At 43.2% G+C, this 12919-nt stretch overlaps 1 protein-coding gene across 2 annotated transcripts in view; it reads right to left on the minus strand.

Annotated features, from left to right (window-relative positions):
- MYO1E (myosin IE) overlaps positions 1 to 12919 on the minus strand; it is a 237249-nt gene that overhangs the window by 106230 nt on the left and 118100 nt on the right. The window lies entirely within an intron of this gene.

Raw genomic sequence — 12919 nt, forward strand, 5'->3', positions numbered from 1 at the left:
CACAAGGAAATGGGTAGACTCAGCCTGAAGTCATCCCACAAAATTTAATGCCTGAACTCTTTAAAGCTGTAAAGGGCAAAAAACATGGCAAACACAGAGAACAAGATAGAAAAGTCAGAGAGGCACACAGAGAAGCAGGAAGAAGCATGTGGCTTCATGGGGGCCAACGGAGTCGGGATCAACTGTGTCAATGTGTCGGGGAGATAAATAAGACAATGGAAATTCCCATTGGACTTATTTAATTAGACCCTGCTTTTTTTTTTTTTTCAAATATAGAGAGATATAGTATTGAACACAACTCTTATTTCAAAAGGTATAACCCAAGGATTAAAAATACAGGGATAGTTTTTTAAAAACCAATTTTTCTAATTCTACAGTTATAAAAGATGAACGCAGTTTTTCATCTATTAAAATATAGTCCAGACGATGAGAAATAACATCAATTCCAAAGGAGGCTTGAAAGGAACACACTGAAATATTGTAGCTATGATAATTGTAGGTACAATGTGTTCATTGTGTGTATCATGCATGTCAGAGACTGTTATAAGTGCTTTACATGTGTCAATCACTTGGTCCACATAAGAGCCCTGTGTGGTAGGTGCTTTTATAATCTCCATTATTTGAAGTGAGAAAAGGTAAGAAACTTGCTGAAGGACACTTAGCTAGTGAGTGGCAGAGCTAGAAAAGGAGGTGAGAGAGGCTGTGTCAGGGGCAAGAGCTCTACTGCTCAGAGGAAGGTAAACCTTTAAGACCCTCATATGGGTTGACTAGTCAATAAAAATCAACAAGGTTTCACAAAGGAACCCCATGAACAGCACAGTTCATAGTATTAGCAAACTTTTAGCTACTCCTGAGTCTTTACTGATACACACCCATTTAAGCAAGCCTTCTGCCAACAACATTTATTACCTCACGCAGAGTTGGAACTAACAAATAATAAATAGCCTACATCACTGTGATCATAAGACAAAATAATTCTGCGAGAATGAGAAACCACATCAAAGAAGGTCCTGGACAGTCTTCTCCAATGGCTCAATTCACAGACTCCGCTTCCTGGCAGCCCTACTAGATCTGGAACAGAAACAAGTCGGAGGTGAAGCACATCTGGGAGGTTCCAGGGTCACGGTGAGAGGAGTCCTCCATCGGACTTGAGAATTACACTAAAAAACTAATTCTCAAATACATGCCATGGCTAATGGTATAAAAGACAAAAACAAACAGCCATGCTGAAACCACTGGTTGAATAAGACAAATTCATTCCTTAACAGATTGAGGAAAGTGTGAATAAGACCAACAGCTGTTATTTCTTCCCAACTCCAGACAAATATCTAGTTAATTGGTGTTGTCAAGCAAACAAAATTTTCACCTACTCTGCCAAGAATATGGATGGCCCCATGGCAATGCTCATCTTGGCCCAGCCTGATGCAGTCAGAGGAACCCAATGTTGAGTATGAAGACCAAGTTTGAGTCCCAGCCCAGCTACTTCCCAGCTCTGAAATTCCTTTGAATGTTACTAGCAGATCTTTTACATTACTCTTTAAGAGTTAAAAAATGTTTTCCATGTATATTTCCTCATTACACTTTCTTTATATTCCTTTAAGGTATAAATTCCCAATTTATAGATGAAGTAACTGAGGCTTGCAGGGGTCACACGCCTTAGACAGAGAGAATACAGTCTACCCTATGACTCACCCCAGAGGTCTTTCCACTGCACCTCATGACTGAAAGTGGTAATGGATTATTAACCAGTTAACCTAACACCTGCTGGCTCAAAGCAGCAGAGAAAAGTATAAAGACTGCTGTATCGGAGGCGGGCAGCTCTGGCTGGGAGCACAACTTTGTCACATTTCAAATGCAAGATTTTAACAGTTTCATTACCTCTTTGAGACTCAGTTTCTTGATCTGCAAAAGTAGGGGATAGCAATACCTAGTTTGCTAGGCTGACGTAAAGATGAAAAATGATACAATTAAAAGGATGCAAAGCAAGTACTCAAAAAAGAGTTGCTGTTATGATTATGGGTAATATATTAATTAGGCAGCCCTCCTGAATAGCACTCCTTGGCTGATGATAAAGGAATTTTAGCAACCAGACTAGAATGTAAGATTTGCAGAAAGCTTGGGGAACAGGGTCAATCTAGGCCCTTGCTCTTCAGATTTACAGCCAGTGGCAGCCCCATGCAACCCCGTCATAGTCAGAGGTATGGGCTGACAGGGCCTCCCAAAGCCAGGCCAGGGGGATGGTGAGGTCAAAGGCCGGTGCTGCTGGGATAAACAAGAAATTGGGTGGACCCACAGCAACTCAGGAGAGCCCTGAAAAGAGTCCCCATGCTAATAATAAAAGGTTCCTGAAATACATCAAAGGCAGGAAGATAGCTTGAGAATGCGGAGACACCTGATGGTACCACAGCAAAGAGCACAAGAGACCCACGAGCCAAATATGAGCGGCACTGGGAATTTTTCCCTTTTATCTTTACTACTGCAAAAATTACATATTTCAAATCTAAAATATATGTTGAAGCACACGGGTCAGAAATCTTAGCTCCAGTGATGACAACTATCTCCTTTTCCTCTGTGAAAATTATCTTACTCAATCAGTCAGCAAATCCCACTGATGTACCTTCAAAATATCTCTCATGTCTTTATTTATTCTTTAAAAGTATTTATTTAGCTCCTATGCAGGATGCACCTGACAAAGACTTTGCAAACTGGTATTGGATATATTTAGGACAGATGGTCTACTCACCAGAAAACAACTGCGTCAGGATACTTCAAATAAAAAAAGTAGAAACAGCACCAAATGGGATGCTTTCCAATTAACATCATATTTTTTAAACAGCCTAAGGTGCAAGAGCTGATTTAGGCCAAAAGTGATAAGAATTCACTTTTGATGGCAGCAATAAAACTGCCACATAAATGTTCTCCAAGGCCTGATGATTCTCCATGGGTCAGTTGGCAAGGGCTTCAGAAATGCCTCTGGCCACATTGTCAAGATCTTGTCTGGTGATGTAGAGATGGTAGAGATCATGAACAAAGCTTGCCAGTTCTTCCTTTACCACATCATGACCATTTTGTTAAACAGATTTGCAGAGATGTCTCTTGACATCCAAAGGTATCACATATGTGGTCTTAACGCACAAATCCAAATTCTGGATTTTGGAGAACAGATTGATGAGCTAAGCAGATATGGGTGGCTCATTTACTGGGCTCACAGGTACCTACCAAGCCTTCAGGTGCTCATTATCATTCTTTTTTTAAATTTTTTAAATTTTTAATCTTTTTTTATTTTTTGAGATGGGGTCTTGCTCTGTCATCCAGGCTGGAGTGCAGTGGTGCCATCTTGGCTCACTGCAACCTCTGCCTCCTGGGTTCAAGTGATTCTCCTGCCTCAGCTTTCCGAGTAGCTGGGATTACAGGTGCCTGCCACCACACCCAGCTAATTTTTATATTTTTAGTAGAGATAGGGTTTCACCATGTTGGCCAGGCTGGTCTCGAACTCCTGACCTCAGGTGATCTGCCCACCTGCTGGGATTACAGGCGTGAGCCACCATGCTCGGCTTCACTATCATTCTTAATGATGCTAATGTAGCTATTGCTGTTGCATTTTTCTGTTGGCACTGCCCAGAGTCTACCTTCACACTTGCCCATTCCTTTATTTCTTTACAGGCTTATTGAAAGTCATACATCGGCTTCCTCCTTGCCTTTCTAACTCAGGTCAGGCCCTCACTGCTGCAATAGATTTCCATATTCCCTCAATATCCTATCTCTTTTCTACCAATAACCTTATCTTTTTGAACCAGGCGTCAGTGCTATCATGTCTCTGCTCAGAGGCCTGCTATAATATAGAAATAGGCCATAGAGAACCATGAAAAGAAGGGGAAGACTGAGCTCTGGCCCCCAGACATATCCACTGGATAACAAGTCAGGTAAAATACAGAAACTGCCCATGTATGGCCATTTGGTGTATAAATGCATCTTCACCTCTTGGTAAGAAATCAAAGCTAATGTGTCAATAAGGTCATGTTCTTCTGTTAACTCAGTCTGTGAGTCATTTATCCTCCGTTGATGACAAGCCCAATCATCATCCTCCTGGGTATGCAGAGAGCATCACGGCCAACAATGACAAAGGGTTAGTTTTAAAAAGCACCTGAGTCCAGCCTGGGCAACATAAGGAGACCCTGTCTCTATAAAAAATTTAAAAATTAGCCAGGCATGATGGTGTGCATCTGTGGTCCCAGCTACTTCCGAGGCTGAGGTGGGAGGATCGCTTGAGCCTGAGAGGCGGAGGTTGCAGTGTGTTGAAATTGTGCCACTGCACTCCAGCCTAGGTGACAGAGCGAGACTCTTTTTCAAAAACTAAAATAAAAAAGCACCTGTATTTGTGGGGACAGAGTGAGAGACTTTAATCCTAGGAGCTCAAGTCCAGGGGTAACTAACCTGGCGAACCTGTCCTGACCTCTGTCCCATGGTATATGGTAGCTATTACATCTCCATTAAAATATGGGAAATTTGAGACCTAGAGAGACATCACTGCTAATAGGTATAAAGAAAGTGCATAAGGTTTGAAGTCAGACAGGGCTAAATTCAAATAGAGGCTCTGCCATCTACTAGTTTTGGATCTTGGAATTCTCTTAAGCCTCATTTTTTAGATGCAGCTTCAAAAAACAATGCCAACAGAGTGGTAAGGATTAAGAAACAACCTACACGAAAGCAACCAGCAGAGGGCAGGCACTCAGGAAGTCTATCTTGCGGGGTCTGATGGTGCTAACAGCAAGAGGTGACCTGAAATCAGGATTTCAAGAGCCTTAGCCCTGGCTTTTAAGCAGAGTGAGCTAGGGGAGCTTGAAAAAAGGTATTAATGCTCCAAGGCCACCACAAATCAGTTGAAACAGAATCTCCGGAGGTGGAGCCTACATATCTGTAGAGCCACTGAACTAGTAAGGCAATTCAGGAATCAGAAATACTTATCCCTAGAAAGTTAAATTGGTGAACCTAGGCCAGGCATGGCAGCTCACGCCTATAATCAGAGCACTTTGGGAGGCTGAGGCAGGCAGATCACTTGAGGTCAGGGGTTCAAGACCAGCCTGGCCAACAGGGCGAAACCCCTTCTATACTAAAAAATACAAACAAAAAATTAGCCAGGTGTCATGGCACACCCCTGTAATCCCAGCTACTCAGAAGGCTGAGGCAAGAGAATCACTTGAACCCAGGAAGCAGAGGTTGTGGTGAGCCAAGAGTGTGCCACTGCACTCCAGCCTGGGTGACAGAATGAGACTCCGTCTCAAAAAAAAAAGATGAATTAGTGAACACAAGGCACGGTAGATAAAATTAGCATCTATAGGCCGGGTGCGGTGGCTCATAACTGCAATCCTAGCATTTTGGGTGGCCAAGGCAGGTGGATCACTTGAGGTCTGGAGCTCATAACCAGCCTGGCCAACATGGTGAAACCCTGTCTCTACTAAAAATACAAAAAAATTAGCCAGGCAAGGTGTGGGCGCCTGTAGTCCCAGCTACTTGGGAGGCTGAGGCAGGAGAATCGCTTGAACCCGGGGGATGGAGGTTGCAGTGAGCCGAGATCACACCACCGCACTCCAGCCTGAACGACAAGGTGAGACTCCATCTCAAAAAAAAAAAAAAAAAGTTAGCATCCATAGAAGCCACTCTCCCTGATTTGTCTGCCAGTGGGCTGAGGAGGAAGGCATAGGAAATATCCAAGGTCAACCCCAGGTGTTTATTCCTTACTAGAAGTTAGCCTAATAGATGTCAGGGCTTGGCAGGAGAGAGTGTAGGTTAATGAAAGGGGGTTGACTTACAGCAGAGTCAGGACAGGAAAGTAAACAGCAGAGATGGGGGGTTTTCTCCAAGTAAAAAGACTGTTCAGCAGACTAGAGCAACACCCTTAGTTCATGTGTTCACATCTTCAGATAGAGGTGACTGCTGTGAGCTGATTTAGCAAATACGATCATCCCTTCGCTCAGAATTCACCCCTCTATCCAGCCTTCTCGTGGTAATCTAGCTCCCTTCGTGGACTGTATTCCAGGGCACATAATCAGCTGTCCACAGGCAGAATTCTCCCTATGCAATAATGAATTGGGGTCTGATTCACACTTCCTTGTGAGTTTGCTTGGCGAGTCAGTCTACCCAAGGCTGCTCAACTCCAGCTGTTTTGACAAATCAAGTTTGTAGATGGACCTAGGCTTCCATGGAGCCCTGTGCTTGAGAAAGCAGCACATCTCCTTCCTTGATTTCTTTCTTTCAAAATCCAATTTGTGGCCAGGTGCGGTGGCTCACGCCTGTAATCCTAGCACTTTGGGAGGCTGAGGTGGGTGGATCACAAGGTCAAGAGATCAAGACCACCCTGGCCAACATGGTGAAACCCAGTCTCTACTAAAAATACAAAAAAAATTAGCTGGGTGTGGTGGCAGGTGCCTGTAGTCCCAGCTACTCAGAAGGCTGAGGCAAGAAAATCACTTGAACCTGGGAGGCAGAGGTTGCAGTGAGCTGAGATCACGCCATTGCACTCCAGCCTGGTGACAGAGCAAGACTCTGTCTCAAAAAAAAAAAAAAAAAATCCGATTTGTTACACTCATTTCTAGTCTTGAAATGGTCAGATGCCAGTCCATCCTGTCACCGTATCCACTGCGTTGGAAAACATGAGTAAGACTGACAGGAAACTAGAAACGCCGCCTTTATGGGCTGCATTATGCCATCTAAAGTGTCATTTAGACAAAGTCACACCAGGGAAACTGGGAGGTGGAAGTCTAAAACACCACCATAGAAATTAGGTCATCGCTCACTTTTTATTTCCTAATTAAATGACACTAAAGATTCCTAGTCTTTCCAGCCATGCCAGAATCCCTTAGCATGAGGAGCAGGCTTCTCTTCCAGCCTCCAAGAAAATGGATTTTTTGTTTGTTTTCTGCTCACAAACACATTTTAAAAGGCACCATTCAACTCGGCCCCTAACAGATGGAGCACCTGCCCCATCCAGTGTCAGGGGCTACAAACTTGGCCTTTCCACCCAGAACAGGATTTCCCTGCCTTTCCTCCTCTCCAACATTATTTGGAAGGAAGAGTTCCAAAACCAGTTCCTTCACAGGTGAAAAAGCCAAGGCCCAGACAGGTGTGAGGCGTGCTGCCCAGGGTCAGGTGAGCATGAACCACGGCATGCCAGAGGTTTCCAATTTGCTTTCTCAAAGCAGACAAACCACAGCCCTGGTGCAGAAGAGAATTAACTCAAGGGCTCAGGCTTTTGCCCTCGGTGACTGGGCGGTGATGTCTATGCCCCTGGAATGCCCTACCTAAGAGGAGTGCTTTTCCTTTCTTGGGGGCTTTGACCATAGGAGAGTCTGACGATATGATTTATGTCGGGGGCTTTGGGACATACCATCGCAATTCTGACCTCCAACTGGAAACTAAAGGCATTTGCACAAGTCTTCGAGAGCAGCTGGAAACTGAAGGTGGGCCAGGCAGGCGGTGCGTGATCAAGCCCAAACATCAGAGGCTCAGGTGATGTTTTCTGGTTGGCAATACTGTGAGTATTGTCACACCTCATACCGGTAGGAGGTAGCACTGTCCATGACTCCACAGGGAGAGGAAAACCAGAAGCTCCACCTCTGGACCCTCCCAGACCTCGCCCTCAACCTCTTTTGTTTGGCTCTAATTTGTATCCTCCTTTTGCCAGAACGAAACTGTAATCCTAAGTGTAGGGCTTTTCTGAGTTTTGTGAGTTGTTCTAGTGAACTACTGAACCTGGGGGGGGCGGGGGATAGTGGGAACCCCTGAATTGATGAGGGTGGCCTGGGGAGCCCTGAACATGCAGCTGATGTCTGCAGGGTGGGCAGTCTACTGGAGGCCTGTGCCCTTAACCTGAAGTTTGGCCCAACTCCGGGTAGCTCCTAAATTAAAGCACATCTCCTAAATGAAAACACAGCCACTGCAACAGAAATCCTTGGGAGCAGGTCCTTGAAATCTCTGCCACCTGAACAGCTGGAAACAAGGATCTGAAGTGGGCATCATCCTGCTTCAGTGCAGGTGGACCTTGCAGTGGCAGGTGGAGGGAGACACGTGGGTTGCAGAAGACTGAGGGGGCCTCCAGACTGGCAAGCTCATGTAAGAAGACCATTCCCATCCCACTCGTTTTGGCACACACCCAAAAGAGGGAAAATGTGAGGAAAGAGAAAGGGCAGAGGACTCTATCAGAAAACTCATCCTGGACCCTCATGAAATTCCAGCTAGGAAAATACCTCCTGCCTCTCTAGTAGCCGGTGACCTCCGCTTAGTATCAAACAGAACCATTTCCTATTAAGCAACCGAATTCAACATGACCCAAGTGTTCCTCCTCATAAAATTTAACTTGCATCTGCATCTGATCAAGTCATTAGATATAACCTTAAACTTGTAGAAAATCCAATTGAAGGAATAAGTATAGTGAGACCAGGAAGAAGCAATTAGACAAATGTAAATGATGTCTGTAGGAAAACTAGTTTTGGTCTCTTCAAAAAGTCAGTGTCATGAAAAAAAACGGCAGTAATAGGGCAATTGTGGTAGGATAAAAATAAATTTATGATTCATAACCAAATGCATTCAGCGTTACTTGATTTGCATAAACCAGCAGAAAAGGACGTTTGCGACTATTAGAGAAGTTTGAAGTTTTTAGATGATGTTGAAAATGTACTATTAATTGCTGAGTTATGATAATGGTCTTGGGATTAGTAAGAAAATGTTTCAATTTCTCAGAGATGCATGTGGAAATATTTAGGGGTAAAATGTCATGAAGTCTATATTCACCTCCAAATACTTCAGATATATATTTACCTTGAAATGCTTCAGTGCTCATGTTTTGCAGTATTGCCTTTGGAACCATGTAAATGTTTTGCATAATTATAAAAACAAAATTACATTTAAAAATGCTAAACAACTGAAATTGTAAATGAAATAAATGAACCCAACTGTAGGTCAGGTTGACATAGAAAAGGATTATTTTAAGTGACTTTTATGAAACCCAGTATTTTGACTGTAAATACTGGATATTTGGACAAAAACCAACCAAGAAATTTTAAAATCAATTCAGTATTGCTACTAATAATATTGGTATTGTGACTTTAACAGCATTAACAAACTTATTCTATCTGTCTAAAACGCATACAATGCAATGCAAATAATTGCTAATGTAATCAGGAACTAAGATTGTTCAGCATAAGATAAATGGGATACAAAAATTAAAATCAAAGAAATAAAAACTCTGAAATCTTAAAAATTAACTGAAAACAATTAATTTTTCAATTTCATTTTTCTCTTAAAAAGCTCATATTCCCTAGCTTTGTACTTTTAAAGAACTATAGGCACTGACAACACAGGGCAGTGAGCACTCTTGGTGTCCAGTTTAGTGGTCTCTTAATGCCATTTCCCATTAAAATGAACCAAGGCCTAGCGGGGTGCGGTGCCTCGTGCCTGTAATCCCAGCACTTTCGGAAGCTGAGGTAGGCAGATAACTTGAGGTCAGGAGTTCAAGACCAGCCTGGCTAACATGGTGAAACCCTGTCTACTAAAAATGCAAAAGAGGCTGGGCGCAGTGGCTCATGCCTGTAATCCTAGCAATTTGGGAGGCTAAGACAGGTGGATTACCTGAGGTCAGGAGTTTGAGATCAGCCTGGCCAACATGGGGAAACCCCGTCTCTACTGAAAATACAAAAATTAGCCAGATGTGGTGGCGTGTGCCTGTAATCCCAGCTACTCGGGAGGCTGAGGCAGGAGAACTGCTTGAACCCAGGAGGCGGAGGTTGCAATGAGCCAAGATCGTGCCACTGCACTCCAGCCTGGGCGACAGAGTGAGACTCTGTCTCAAAAAAAAAAAAAAAAAAAAGCGAATGAATTAGCCAGGCATGGTGGTGCATGCCTATAACCCCAGCCACTCAGGAGGCTGAGGCAGGAGAATCGCTTGAACCCAGGAGGCGGAGGTTGCGGTGAGCTGAGATCACATCACTGCACTCCATCCTGGATGACAGAATGAGACTTGGTCTCAAAAGAAAAGGAAAAGCAAAGGAAAAAGAAAAGAACCAAGGCCCCTGAAGAGACTGTGGATTCTACGCAGGAAATATACAAGATGAGCTAGAAGATCTTAAAGAAGGAAACCAACAGAGCCTACTGCGGTCATGTCCAAAGGACATAAGAGCTAAGAAAAAAGACTGTCACAGTTCAACAACAGGATCATTTCAGCCTTGAAAAGTATAACTGCAATGTAAACAGGTACAATATTAAAAGTCCACTAGTTTGAGTAATACTGAAAATAAAACACATCACCTTGGCAGACTGCTAGGGCAACAATTAATTGTTTTGAAAATAGGTGAGTAATGGCAGTGAATCCAGTGTTTTGTCTAATTTTCCCACATAGTTTTTATTTGAAGGTGACCAAGCAAAAGAACTAATAACTGCAGAAAAATAATAGAATTAGAAAACAACGATTTTTCAACCACTAATTAAACAATGGCTCTGAAATGATTTATAACAGACGGGTTCACTGACAATCTGGACACACGAAGAGAGAGCAACAGGCATGAAGTGCACAGCATCACTGATGAAGTTTCCTTTGCCAAAAACGGAATCTGAGTCTGATCGAGTTTTTTTTTTTTTTTTTGAGACAGAGTCTCACTCTGTCGCCAGGCTTGAGTGCAGTGGTGCAATCTCAGCTCACTGAAACCTCTGCTTCCTGGGTTCAAGTGATTTCCCTGCCTCAGCCTCCCAAGTAGCTGGGACTACAGGCATGCGCCGCCATGCCCGGCTAATTTTTTGTATTTTAGTAGAGACGGGGTTTCACCATGTTGGCCAGGATGGTCTTGATCTCCTGACCTCGTAATCTGCCCACCCAAGAGTGCTGGGATCACAGGTGTGAACTACCACTCCCGGCGTCTAATGAAGTTTTTAGATATAACTATTAATTTACAGAAAATGTAGGGGACAATGGAATACTTACGCAACATCATAGGATACAATTAGGCAATGCCAGACTGTATAGCAAGATCTACAGGACAAACAACCTTTTTTTTTTTTTTAACAAAGCCAAGAAAACAAAAAGGGGAAGGGAAAATTGTTAAAGACCGAGAGACCTAAGAGACACAGCAACCAGGTGCAGTGTGTAGGCCTTGTTTGGATCCTAAATAAAAATAAACCAACTATAAAAAAGAATTTATAGGAAAATCATGGAATTGGAATACTGAAAATATTAGATACTATAAAAGAATTCTTCATGTTTAAGGTGTGATAAGAATGATTTCTTAGAGGCACATACTAATTATTGAGGAATAAAGGGGATCTTTGGGTTTGCTTTATTAAAAAACAAAACAAAACAAAAAACACCATCTCTGTCGCCTGGCTAGAGTGCAGTGGTTCAAGCACAGCTCACTGTAATCTCAAACTCCTGGGCTCAAGCGATCTCCCTGCCTCAGACTCCCTAGTAGCTAGGGCTACAGGTGTGCACCACCACACCCAGCTAATTAAAAAAATCTTTTTTATGGAGACAGGGTTCGCTGTGTTGTCCAGGCTGATCTCCAATTCCTGGCCTCAAGTGATCCTCCTGCCCCCTGGCTTCCCAAAGTGCTAGTATTACATGTACTCTTTTCTTGACCTTGGAAATGAATCTACCGCCATGCCCTGCCAGATTTGCTTTAAGTAATCAAGCGGGACAGAATGGGAGGACCAAATAAAACAGAATTGGCCATATACTGACAACAGTGCAAAATGGATAATAGATACACAGGGACACATTCTACTATTCTTTCTCATTTTGTGTATATTTGTAATTATCCACAATAAAAGGTTTTTTTTCCCAAAAATGTCTCAGAAAAATTAACTAAAAAAGATGAACACAAATACGTATGATAAGATTGTGAACTGTCAAATTCTAGGTGATGAGAATATGGATGCTTATACTTTCTAGTGTTTGAAAATATTCACAATAGTAAGCAGAGCTTTTTTTTTTTCTTGAGATGGAGTCTCACTCTGTCGCCCAGGCTGGACTGCAGTGGCGTGATCTTGGCTCACTGCAGCTTCCGCCTCCTGGGTTCAAGTGATTCTCCTGCCTCAGCCTCCTGAGTATCTGGGACTACAGGCATGTACCACCACGCCTGGCTAATTTTTGTATTTTTAGTAGAGACAGGGTTTCCCCATGTTGCCAAGGCTGGTCTTGAACTCCTGACTTCAAGTGATCTGCCTGTCTCAGCCTCCACTCAGGTATAAGCCTTTTTGTTTTGTTTTGTTTTGTTTTGTTTTTTTGAGACAGGGTCTTGCTCTGTTACCCAGGCTGGAATGCAATGACACAATCTCAGCTCACTGCAGCCTTGACTTCCCTGGCTCAAGTGATCCTCCCCACTCAGCCTCCCCAGTAGCTGGGACTACAGACAAATGACACCAGACGCCTGGCTAATTTTTATATTTTTTTGTAGAGATGGGGTTTCGCCATGTTGCCCAGGCTGGTCTCAAACTCTGCGGCTTACAGGTGTGAGCCACCCCAACTGGAGTTAGTAAGCAGAATTTTATTTTATTTTATTTTTTCGAGATGGAGTCTCACTCTGTCACTCAGGCTGGAGTACAGTGGCACGATCTCAGCTCACCGCAACCTCCTCATCCCAGGCTCAAGCGATTCTCCCACCTCAGTCTCCCTAGTATCTGGAATTAGAGGCGTGGGCCACCATGCCCAGCTAATTTTTCTAAATAAGCAGAATTTTAAAAGCACTTAAGGCAGGAGTATCCAATCTTTTGGCTTCCCTGGGCCACACTGGAAGAAGAAGAATTGTCTTGGGCCACACATAAAATACACTAACACAAATGATAGCTGAAGAGCTTAAAAAAAATTGCAAAAAAATCTCATAATGTTTTAAGAAAGTTTACGAATTTGCTTTGGGCCACACTGAAAGCTGTCCTAGGC

The sequence above is a fragment of the Pan paniscus genome, chromosome 16, assembly GCF_029289425.2.
Source record: "Pan paniscus chromosome 16, NHGRI_mPanPan1-v2.0_pri, whole genome shotgun sequence".
Classification (NCBI taxonomy): domain Eukaryota; kingdom Metazoa; phylum Chordata; class Mammalia; order Primates; family Hominidae; genus Pan; species Pan paniscus.